Source organism: Dasypus novemcinctus, chromosome 2 (assembly GCF_030445035.2).
Source record: "Dasypus novemcinctus isolate mDasNov1 chromosome 2, mDasNov1.1.hap2, whole genome shotgun sequence".
In the NCBI taxonomy this organism is placed as follows: Eukaryota; Metazoa; Chordata; class Mammalia; order Cingulata; family Dasypodidae; genus Dasypus; species Dasypus novemcinctus.
The window spans coordinates 69,212,935-69,225,408 of NC_080674.1; positions in this window are offsets into that span (position 1 = coordinate 69,212,935).

Below are 12,474 nucleotides of genomic sequence, written 5' to 3' on the forward strand. Positions count from 1 at the left end.
GTAAAAATAGCACAAAGATCAGTAGGAAGATGTGAGAGCATAATGTTATAAAGTTCTTATACAATACATGAGGTGGGACAGTATCATTTAAAAGCAGACTATTAAGGTGTATAAGCCTAAATTAAGATTTAAAATAACAAAACAAAAAGTTATAGTTAACAATACAACAAAGAAGAGAAAATGAAATCTTACAAAGTACTCAATACAAAAGCTAACAGAAAAAGAGGAAAAATGGACAAAGAGCAGATAGAACTAAAATAGAACAAATATCAAGATGGTAGATATAAATCTACCCATACAAACAATCATATTAAATGTAAATGGTCTAAATGCACTAATTAAAAGCAGAAATTGTCAGATTAAGTGAAAAAAAAAAAAGATTATGTAAGTCCTATCTTAAAGAAACCTACTTTAAATATAAAATGACAACCAGGCAAAAAAGTTCAAAAGGATGGGCAAAGATAAAACAGGCTAATACTAATCAAATGAAGGTGGAGTGATTATATTAATATCAGGCAAATTAAGTTTCAGAAAAAAGTATTATCAGGAATAAAGAATGGCATTTTATAATGATTAGATAGTTAATTCATCAAGAAGGCATAAAAATTTGAAACACTTATGACCTTGTTAACAGAATTTCAAAATACACAAAGCAAAAGCTGGAAGAATTGCAAGAATGAACAGGCAAATTTACGATTAGGGTTAGGTCATTCAATACCCCTCTCTAAGGAAATGATAGAGCAATTAGAGAGGAGATCAGTAAGGATATGAAGACTTAATCAAAGCAATCAACCTAATAGATACTTATAGAACACTCCACTCAGCATCAACCAAATAACACATTATTTTCAAGTGCACATAACACATTTTATAATATATACCCCATATTCTGTGTCTAAAAAACAAGTCTCAATAAATTTTAAAGAATTCAAGTTATACACAGTATTTTTTATCACAATGTAATTAAATTAGAAATCAATAGTAGAAAGATATCCAAAATTTCAAAATATTTGTCAACTAAATAACACAGTTCTAAATAAACTATGTGTCAATAAGAAGTTAAAGAGGAAATCAGAAAACATTATCAACTGAAAAAAGTTTAGTATATTAAAGACAAAGTAAACAAAGGAAAATTAATACAGATCAGAGCAGAAATCTATGAAATAGAAGAGAAAAAAAATGAAACAGTAGAGAATGTCATTGAAGCCAAAAGTTGGTTCTTTGAGAAAATCAATACATCTGATAAACCTCTAGCAAACTAACCAAGAAAAATAAAAGAAAGTACACAAACTCTCAACATCAAGAATGAGAGAGATGGCATATTACAGGTTCAACAGATAGTAAAATGATATTAAATGATAAAATTCCTTGAAAGACACAAATTACAAGACATAACTCCAAAAGAAAAATAGAATAATATTAACCATATGTCAATTAAAGAAATTTAATTTTTCATTAAAACCTTCAGACAAAGAAAATTCCACAGGCTTATCTTGTTCCTTTAATTGGGCTATATCTTCCTGTTTCTTGGTGTGGATTGTAATTTTTGGTTGGTTTCTTGGCATCTGGCTTATTTATTCTGGGTGCAGATTTTTTCTTTAGTTTAGGGCTTCCTACTGTTTCTCCTTTGTTGGTTGTGGAGCAAGGTAAGTTGTGGAGGCTCAAGCTTCCCTCATTGCCCCAGGGACCAATGAAGCTTCCCCAGCTTTCTCCTTTATCAGGGGTAGGACAGAGTCACAGCTGTGTGGAATAATCCAAGTCATGCAGGCCTAGACTGTAGTTGCCCAAAGAGACTGATGAGACTTCATGCCCTTTCTCCCCTGCCTGGGGCAGGGATGGAGCTGCAGGTATGGGCAGCAATCTATGCAGTGCAGGTCCAAGATAGCTGCAATTGCCCTGGTAGACTTCTGATTATTTAGTCTGTGCCAGCCAAAGGTACCTGCAGTTACCTGGATAGGCTGGTGCAGGGCCTGCCAGCCTCCTCCCTGCCAGAGGTGGGGCTGAAGCCTAGGCTAGGGCTGCAGGCTGATCTGGGTAAAGGAAACCAGTTCCTACCACCACTGTGATTTTTGGTCCTGGTTTCCCCTCAGGCTGGGGGTAGAGTCAAAATAGTGGCTACTGGCCTCTTTCCAACCTGAACAGATTCACACACTAGCTGTTCCTAGGGTTATACTAATCAGTAGCCAAAATCAGTGGCCAACTGTCTCCTCCCCTGTTTTTGGGAAAGGAGCTTCCAATTCCAGCCACAAAATAGTTCCTGGGGCAGCTTGAGCTGCCAAAGTAGGACAATCACCAGCCTCTGTGGCTTGGCTGGTAATTTCCCAGAGAGGCTGGAGCAGGTCCCCCCAGCTTCCTCCCTCCTAGAGATGGGACTGGGGTTTAGGCTAGACTTGCAATCTGATCTGGATGGAAAAAAGCCTACCAGTACTATGATTTTCAGTCTGCCCTGCTTCCCCTCATGCCAGGTGCAGAGTTAAGATGGTGGTTACTAGCCTCTTTCTGACTTGGACAGTCTCAGACTTTAGTTGTTCTCAGGATTATAATTTAGGCCATCGAATTTACTCATCAGTAACTGAAATTGGTGCCCAACGGTCTCTTCTTCCTCCAGTTTTGGGAAGTGAAGCTCTCAGTTACAGTTGTGGAACAGCTCCTACAGTGGCTTCTGCCTCCACTGGAGGATGGGCACTGTACTCCATGGCATGGAGCACTCTACTTACAAATCTTCTCTGCAGATGGGCAGTCTCCTTCTTCTATTCCTTCAAGGATGTGGCAGGATGCTCTTCTGGGATCCTGGAGCCCCCAAACAGTTGCTTCAGCTAGCTCCAGATAGCTCTGGGTCTGTCCCCTGCTCCCACCCTGCCTTTCGCTTCCTTACACTTTGCCCGCCTGTTCCTCGTAACCTCCCTGTATTATGGCCCTTCTCAGCAGCAGTTTGTGCTGCTGCCTCCCTCTGCCCCTCCTCCCAGCCACTGTTATCTTCCCCCTCCCAGCCGATCGCTGTTCTCCCCGCCTCATTTCAACCACCCTCATCCCGTATCCGCCCCGGCACAACCTCGGAAACAACCCCCTCTGCCATCAATGGCTTACGTCATAAACCGCAGGTCCGCCCTTGCCTCTGCAGCCAATCCTCAGCTGCCCCGCGGACATGCCCCTCCCACAACCTCCCCGCCTCCATGACACTATAAAACCCCATGTACTTCCCGAATAAAATCAGACCTGCGCATAGACCTCGTCTCCGTGGTTTTTCCTCCATCGAACCACGCGTCCCCCAAGCCTTGAGCCGCCCGCTGCCGCCCCGGTCAGGCCGTGGCGTAGGCCCAATCCCCGGCAGCGACTCGCCTGCAGTGACCCGCCTGCAGTGCCGCAGCGGAGGCCAACAGGTGGCGCCTGGACAGGGACCCCAGCTACGGCCCCTTGTCTGGCCAGCCCGCTGCTGACCCCTTGCACGGGACCCATCGCTGTCCTCCCGTGCCGCCGCTCAAGGTAGGGACTCTCCGGCGTTGCTCCCTTCACCCCCCTCCTGAGCCCTCTGCCGCGATGGGGGCCTCCCTCTCATCCCGTCAGGTTCCTCAAGTCCGCCTGCTCGCTGCCCTCTTAGAGACTCACCACGTGAAGGTCTCTCTCCGTCAGCTACAGCGGTATTGGGACCTTCTCCTACCCTTTAACCCTTGGCTCGTCACCTGTGCTCTCTGGAGCCCAGAGACCTACGAACGTTTAATTCAGCGGGTGACGTCTGCTATGGAGCACGATCGCAAGCAGTTTCCCCCCGGCCTTATCCCGACCCTCGTCGCTATCCGCGCCTGTCTCCAAGGTGTGCCCTCCCCTGCCTCTGCTCTTGCCTGTGAGCCTAGCCACCCTCTCACCTGCGATCCTGATGGAGACGACGATGCTCGTTCTCTGTCCGCCCAGCTAGAGGCCGCGCTCGAACTGGATCCCCCCACAGCCTCCGACCTGGACCCCAACCAACATGGCGACCCCCCGCCTTCTCCCCCCCCCCACCGCGTCCTGCAAACAATGCCAACATGGCGCACCTCCTCCTTCTTCTTCCTCGGCGCCCTCTTCCCGCCTTTACCCACCTCTTCCTGTCTCGTCGCCATCCGGTCCCATCCCAGATGCCTGCGGATCGCCATTTTCGGCTAAACCGGCAGAGCCTCCGGTGCCATCTTGGCCTGTACCTGGAAATGACGTGGCCACTCCTCCATCTTGGCCCGAGGCCAGAAGTGATGTCAGGCGTGACGTCACCGTGCCGCCATCTTGGCCAATCAGGAACACCGTTGCCGCCGCGCCCTCCTGGCCGGCGCCCGGTGGCACCGCCCATGCCTCACCTCCATGGCCCGCTTCACCTCCCGCCTGCCCCAGCAATAGCGGGAGCATCGAGAATCCTCCTCCACCAGCGTACGACACCGCCTTTCTCACCTCCCCCACTCCGCCTCTGGCTCAGATGTTCCCCCTCAATCCCGCTCGCACTCCGCAGAGCCCACAAGCGTGGGTCCCCTTTTCCCCCAAAGACATCCAAATGCTCCGCAACGCGATAAAAGAGGATGGCCTTGCCAGCCCTCATGCCCAAGACCTTCTCGAGCGTATGACCATCCCTCGCTGCATCCCTTACGATTGGATCTCTCTAGCCCGAGCGGTTCTCTCCCCCGGGCAATTCATTGACTGGCGAGCCCATCTCGGTGTCCTGATCGACAATCAGATTGCCGACAATGCTCGTCAGGGTGTGCATTACCCTGCAGACGCATTTCTCGGGTTCGGCCCTTACGGCGATCCCAGCGCCTACACTGCCACCCCGCCTGGGTTTTTCATCCAGCTCCGTGACTGTGTTTTTCGAGCCTTCCGTTCGTGTGCCACGGCCGCCCCAGAGCCCCTCGTGAAGCTTTTCCAAAAACCCGAGGAGCCGTTTAATGAGTTCATAGCTCGTGTGCAGGCCGCTGCAGAGAGGCGAGTTGTTGGCAATGCAGCCCGCGAGTCCTTCGTTAAGGACATCCTGCAGGAGGGGGCTAACCCAGCTTGCAAAGCCATCATTCGTCCCCTTCGTGACAAGCCACTCCAAGACTGGGTCCTCGCATGCTCCGGAGTTTCTGGGCAAGCATCTGCGCTTGCAGCGGCTATTGTCGCGGCAGTCCAAACAACCAACACCTGCTTCCGCTGCGGCGAATTGGGCCACTTCGCTCGGGAGTGCCCCAACCTTCCGGCTCCGCCGCAACCCGTAGTCCAGCCTATGGTGCCACCACCGCGCCCTGTTCCTGCCGCCCGGCCGCCCTCCACCCCCTGCCCGCGCTGTGGAAAAGGGTATCATTGGGCTCGCGATTGCCGTGTTCCAAGACAGCCTTTAAACGGGCAGCGGGGCAAGCCTCAGCCCCGCCACCAAGAGGCTCCAATCGCCCCGCGCCAGCCCCGCCCGTAGGCATCCACTGGTCCGTTCCCATGTCGCCCGCTTCACAGCCGCGCCTCACCATCAAGGTCAATGGAAAGTGGATGGACGGCCTTCTTGACACCGGCGCCGAAATCTCCTGCATCCCACTCTCCCAAGCTCGTGACTTCCCACTCACAGCCGGACCCGTCATCGTAGGCGCCACAGGCCAGTCCTCCTTGCAACAGGCGGCTGAAGATCTTGCCTGGCATGACACCGATGGACGGTCAGGGTTCTTCCGTCCCCTGGTTCTCAGGGATATCAAGCAAGTCCTTTGGGGGCGCGACATTCTTCACCAGTCAGGCGCCGTTCTTTTTACTTCACAGCCATCGCTGCCCCCCCAATAGTTTTGGCCGTTGCTCGCGTTCGACCTCCAGCACCCGTTCCTCTGCAATGGGACACAGAGGAACCCATTTGGGTGGAGCAATGGCCTATGACTGCCCCGAAACTAGCTATTCTTCAGGACCTCGTGGAAGAGCAGCTCCGTGCTGGCCATGTTGAGCCCTCCACCAGTCCATACAATACTCCCATTTTTTTCATCATCAAAAAATCTGGCAAGCCACGCCTCCTCCACGACCTGCGAGAGGTTAACAAGCACATCAAACCCATGGGCTCTCCTCAGCCCGGCATGCCTCACCCGTCAGCCTTCCCGCGAGATTGGTATGTGGCAGTCCTCGACATCAAGGACTGCTTCTTCTCTATCCCCCTGCATCCGGATGACCGCCCACGGTTCGCCTTTACTGTTCCCCAGCCCAACCACCACCGGCCTGCCAAACGGTATCAGTGGAAAGTCCTCCCCCAAGGCATGAAGAACAGCCCTGCCATCTGCCAGCTGTTTGTGGCTACTGCTATTGAGCCCTTAACCTCCGAGGCCACTATCGTGCATTACATGGATGACATCCTTGTAGCCCATCCGAGCGAGCCAAAACTACAAGCTATAGTTGCCAGTCTTCTCTCCAATCTGAAAGATATCGGTCTTCAGATCAACATAGAGAAAGCCGTTTTCCACCCACCGTTTCAATTCTTGGGCTTTGAAATCTCGGAAACGGTCACACCCATGGCGCCGCTTATAAACGTCCCCAAAACCATGACGCTCCATGATCTCCAACAGCTTTGTGGCCAGCTCAACTGGCTGCGCCCGTCGCTGCCAGTCACCACACATCAGCTGCAGCCTCTGTTCCAGCTCCTTCAGACCACTGGCCCACCATCACAGGCACCCACAAAGAGGGTCACCCTGTCGTATGAAGCAGAGTGCGCCCTGAGCTGTGTCAACTCTGCCCTAATGGACTGCTTGCTCCAGCGAATAGACCCAGACAAGCCATTCGCAGGACTTGTCCTTCCCACCCGTGGGACCCCCACTGGCCTCATCTGGCAGGACGGTCCACTCCTGTGGGTCCATTTAGCCAAAAGCAAGCTTCGCAAAATCACCCCCCAATCCGTCCTGTTCGCGCAGCTCTCCATCGCCCTTGTTGAGCGCTCCACCCACCATTACGGGCGTCATCCAGATGTCATCATTTGGCCCCTTACAACTCAGCAGGTCACTCACTTGCTAAAGGACTCCATAGATATGCAGGCACTGTTCCTCCTATTCTCCGGCCCATTTGATAATCACTTCCCCCAGCACCGCCTCATACAAGGCCTCAGCACGCTCCCCGTCGCAGCTCCTGACCATTTCCCGTTCCCGTCCTCCAAGCCACTCCCCAACGCCGCCATCACCTTCACTGACGCCTCCAAGCACTGCCTTGCTATAGTCCTCTACAAGCCAAACTCCACACAACCCCTCTGCCACACCCGCCGACATAGCAGCTCTGTCCAAGTGGCCGAATTGAAAGCCGTCACTCTGGCTCTCCAATACCTCCAGGACCAGCCAGTAAATATCTTCACGGACAGTCTCTACTGCCTGCAGGTCTCTCGTATCCTTGCCTTTGCGGCCTTCCTGCCGCCTGCTAGCATCGGCAACCGGGACATCAACCTGGCCTTAGCTGACCTTCAACTCCTCTTAGAGAGGCGGCGACAACCCTGGTTCATTGCCCATGTTAGGAGCCACTCAGGCCTCCCAGGCCCCTTGGCTCACAGCAACCATCTCGCTGACCAGGCCGCCCAAGGTGCTTCCATCAATGCCCTTAGCCCCGCAGCTCCGTAGGAGACATTATCAACCAGGCAAAGACCTTGCATGCGCGCTTCCATCTTGGTGCGCCCGCCCTCCATCGACTCCTCCCAGAACTTCCCATCGAGACATGCAAACATCTGGTGCGTGCGTGCCGCTCCTGCGCACCTTTGCTGCCCCTGGGGCCACTCCAGCCCCAGGGTGTCAACCCGCGCGGATTGCGGCCCAACTCTAGATGGCAATTAGATGTCACACATGTCGCTTCCTTTGGCCGATGGAAGTTCCTTCATGTTGCCATCGATACGTTTTCGCACCTCTGCTACGCCGTCGCCCTCCCGGGAGAGTCTGCCAAGTATGCCGCTCAAGCGCTCCGGGAAGCCATCCTCTTCATGGGAGTCCCTTGGGACATAAAGACAGATAATGGCCCCGCCTACTGCAGCGCCGCCTTTGCCGAGTTTGTGAAGCTCTACAACATCACCCACCACTTCGGCATCGCATACAACCCGCAAGGCCAAGGACTTGTTGAAAGAATTCACCAAACCCTCAAGATCCTCGTCCAGAAGACTAGAGAGACTCAACCCCGCCTCACCCCACGTGAAACAGTCACGCAAGTGCTCATCCAGCACAACCTGATGACCTTTGACTCTGAGGGGCTTTCGCCCGTCCACAAGCACTGGGGGCCCTCTTACCGGCCCACTCCGGCCCCTCTCGTCCTCTGGCGCGACCCGCTCACTAGCAAGTGGACCGGACCAGCGCCCCTTCTCACCCAAGGGCGAGGATTTGCCTGCGTCTTCCCGGAATCCGCACCCCAGCCTGTCTGGATCCCTGCTCGTCTTGTTAAGCCCTTCACTCCACACGGCCCTGCCGACCTTCCACCTCCCGACCCCCTTCCCCTTGATGATTCCCCCCTGCCATAATGATGGCCCCTCTCCGCACCTCACCCCCCTGTGAGGTTTTTCTCCTCTTGTCATTACAGATGACGCCTCCAGTCGCCCAGTCGAGCCCGCCTGAGTCTGCCCCTCCTGCGCCATCACCCGCAGGGACCACGCCAGCTCTCTCCCGCCGCGAGCGACGTCGACGTCATCTTCTTGTCCGCCGCTTGAGCCGTCTCTCCCTCGAAGATGCCTCCATCGAGCAGCAAATTCTCCAGCTTCTCCGTCGTGCTCGCGCCTCCCCTGCCCCGCGCCCTCCTACCACCCCCCCCTACACCTTCTCATCATTATGCTCTCCTTAGCCTCCTCAGCCCAGGCCACGCCCCTTTGGGCCGCCCTTCTTCAACCGCCTGGTTTCCTCTTTCTCTCCCCTCACTCCCCCACCTTCCCCACCATGTACTCCCCCAACTGCGACTTCCTCCCAGAAAGCTGCGACCCCCTCGCCCTTCCTGTCTCCTCGTCATTGCCAAATGTCTCCATCCCTATTCCCCTCGACGCCTTGCAGTTCGTCACCAACCTTTCCACAGCTGTCCTAGTCCTCTCCCAAAGCCATCCCCTTCCCGAGGAGGCCCGGCACGCCCAGGTGTGGCTCACGGAGGTGGCAGGAGGCGGCCATCGATAGGGCCCATCGTGGTCGCCTCGAGCTGCGGGTACGGGTTCTCTGCCCTCCGCATGGGGAATCGGGCATTTCAGCCGCCCTCCCCTCTGCTCACGCCCCCCTCGTGCCCCCACGCCCCCTGCCGGTAGCCCCTCCTCGTTCCTTTCTCTCCTATTTCCCCTCCTCTCACCCCCCTCATCTTTCCTCCCCACAAAATGTCAATCCCACAAAACCTGTACGTTCTTATTTTCGAAAGAGGGAGCAATTGTCCCCTGCTCCCACCCTGCCTTTCGCTTCCTTACACTTTGCCCACCTGTTCCTTGTAACCTCCCTGTATTATGGCCCTTCTCAGCAGCAGTTTGTGCTGCTGCCTCCCTCTGCCCCTCCTCCCAGCCACTGTTATCTTCCCCCTCCCAGCCGATCGCTGTTCTCCCCACCTCATTTCAACCACCCTCATCCCGTATCCGCCCCGGCACAACCTCGGAAACAACCCCCTCTGCCATCAATGGCTTACGTCATAAACCGCAGGTCCGCCCTTGCCTCTGCAGCCAATCCTCAGCTGCCCCGCGGACATGCCCCTCCCACAACCTCCCCGCCTCCATGACACTATAAAACCCCATGTACTTCCTGAATAAAATCAGACCTGCGCATAGACCTCGTCTCCGTGGTTTTTCCTCCATCGAACCGTGCGTCCCCCAAGCCTTGAGCCGCCCGCTGCCGCCCCGGTCAGGCCGTGGCGTAGGCCCGATCCCCGGCAGCGACTCGCCTGCAGTGACCCGCCTGCAGTGCCGCAGCGGAGGCCAACAGGGTCTTTACTAACTGCCCTGTAGCAAGAGCTGACTTCAGGAGCTCCTTACTCCACTGCCATTTTGCTGGTTCTTCCACAGTTTTGCTTTTAAAGTCTATTTTATCCAATGTTAGTATAGTTACTTCAGTCTTTTAAAAAAATTTTATTACTGCATGTGTGGAATATTTTTTTCCAGCCTTTCACTTTCTATCTCTTAGTATCCTGTGTATAAGATGAGTCTGTTGTAGACAGCATATGGATGGCTCATATATTCTTATCTACTCCTCCATTCTGTGTTTTTTGATTGGGGAGTTCAATCAATTGACATTCACTGTTATTACTGTTTACAGTTCTTTTAGGCAGTTCTTACTTCATCTATTTTGACCTTTATGTTTTTCTGTCATATTTTATTTCCAGCACTTTTTTTTTTACACTTTTAGTGACATAATCTTCATTTCTAGACTGTTTTCTAAGCCCCTCTCTCCTGTTGTTTCTTTTCAGACTATAACTCTCCCTTTAGTAGTTCCTGAAAAGCCAGTCTCCTCATTAAAATCTCTCTCAATTTCTATTTATCTGTGAATATTCTAAACTCACCTTGATTTTTGAAAAACAATTTTGCTGCATATAAGATTCTTGGCTGGCAGACTTTCTCTTGTAGTATTTTAAACCTATCATACCACTGCCTTCTTCCCTCTATGGTTTCTGATGAGAAATCAGTACTTAATCTTGAGTGTCCCTTGTATGTGACGTGATGCATGACTTTTATCTTCCTGTTCCCAGAATTCTATCTTTATTCTTTGGCACTTGACATTCTTATTAAGTATCTCAAAGTAGGTCTATTCAAATTTATATGGGTGGGAGTATGTTGTGCTTCTTGGACACAGATATCTATGTCCTTCAATAGGGTTGGGAAATATTCAAATATTATTTCTTCAGATATTCCTTTTGCCCCTTTTCCTTTCTCTTCTCCTTCTGGGACACCCCTGGCATGTATGTTTGTAGGTCTTTTGCCATCATTTAGTTTCCTGAGACCCTGTTCAATTTTTTCCATTCTTTTCTTTATCTGTTCTTTTGTATGTTCACTTTCAGAAGCCATGTCTTCAAGCTCTTTGATCCTTTTTTCTACCTCTGCAAATCTGCTATTACATGCCTCAGTTCTTTATTGTGCCTTTCATTCCCATAGGATCTGCTATTTTTCTATGTATGCTTTCAAATTCTTCTTTGTGCTCAACCAGTGTCTTCTTAATATCCTTAATCTCTTTTGCTATTTCACTGAATTTACTAAGGAGATGTTTGGATGTTTATGATGAGTTGTCTCAACTCCTTTATGTCATCCAGAGACTTATTTTGTTCCTTTGCCTAGGCCATATCTTCTTGTTTTTTTTTGTATAGATTGTAATTTTTTGTTGGTACTTTGGTATCTAGCTTACTAGATATATTTATTCTGGCTACAGTTTCTTTCTTTGGTTTAGGACTTTCTTGACCTTTCTCACTTGCTCGTTGTGTAGTAGGTGCCAAGGATGTAGTTGTTAATATACGTTGTGAAATCTGAAGCTGTCTGCATTGCCCCAGGAACCAATGAAGCTTCTCCCACTTTTCTCCTCTGCCAGAGGTAGGGACAGAGCCACAGCTGTGTTTAGTAATACAAGCTGTGAAGGTCAAAACTGGCTGTGGTTACCCACAGAAGCTGATGAAGCTTCATTCCCCTTCCTTTCCTGCCTGGAGTGGATGTGGAGCTGAAGGTGTTTGCAGCAAGCTAAGTTATGCAGTCAAAACTGATCTCAGTTGCCCAGGTAGGCTGATGTAGCACTGATCCTCTCCTCCCTTTCCAGGGTAGGGATGGACCCTCAAGGAAGCATTAGAATCTTATCTGTGCAGGACAAAAACACCTGCAGTTTCCCTGAGAGTCTGAGGAAACATAGCTCCCCTCCTATCCTTTTGAGGGTGGAAGTGGAACCGCAGGCACCCAACAGTCTAGTTCATGCAGACTGAGAGTGTCTGAAACACCAGGCCCCTCCTCTCCTATTGGGGGTTGTATGTGGGTCTGTAGGTGCCCAACTATTTAGTCTGTGTGGGCCAAAAGCACCTGCAGTTGTCCAGAGAGGCTGGATAGTCACTGCTTCCCGCTTTTCCTATCGGGGTAGGGATGGAGTCACAGGCATCAAACCGTCCAGCCAAAAGTGCCTGCAGTTGCCCAGATAGGCTGAGGAAACACCACCCCCTCCTATCCTAGGGAAGGGCAGGGGTGGCATCCTAGGCACTCAACAAACCAGTTTGTATGGATTGAAAGCACCTGCAGTTGCCCAGAGAGGTTGGTGCAGGTCTCCCCAGCTTCCTCCCTGCCAGAGGTATGGCTGGAGCTTAGGCTAGAGCTGAAGTCTGGTATGGGTGGAAATAAGCCAGTCTACCATCACTGCAATTTTCAATGAGCCCTGCTTCCCCACATGCCAGGGGCTGAGTTAAAATGGAGGCTCCTGGCCTCTTTCTGACTTGGACAGTTTCAAACTCAAGCTGTTCTTAAGATTGGACTTTAGCCAGCTGTAGTTACTAATTAATAGCTGAATTTGGTGTCTACTGTCTCTTCATCCACCAATTTTGGGAAATGGAGGTTCCAACTCCAGTCATGGGATAGCTCTT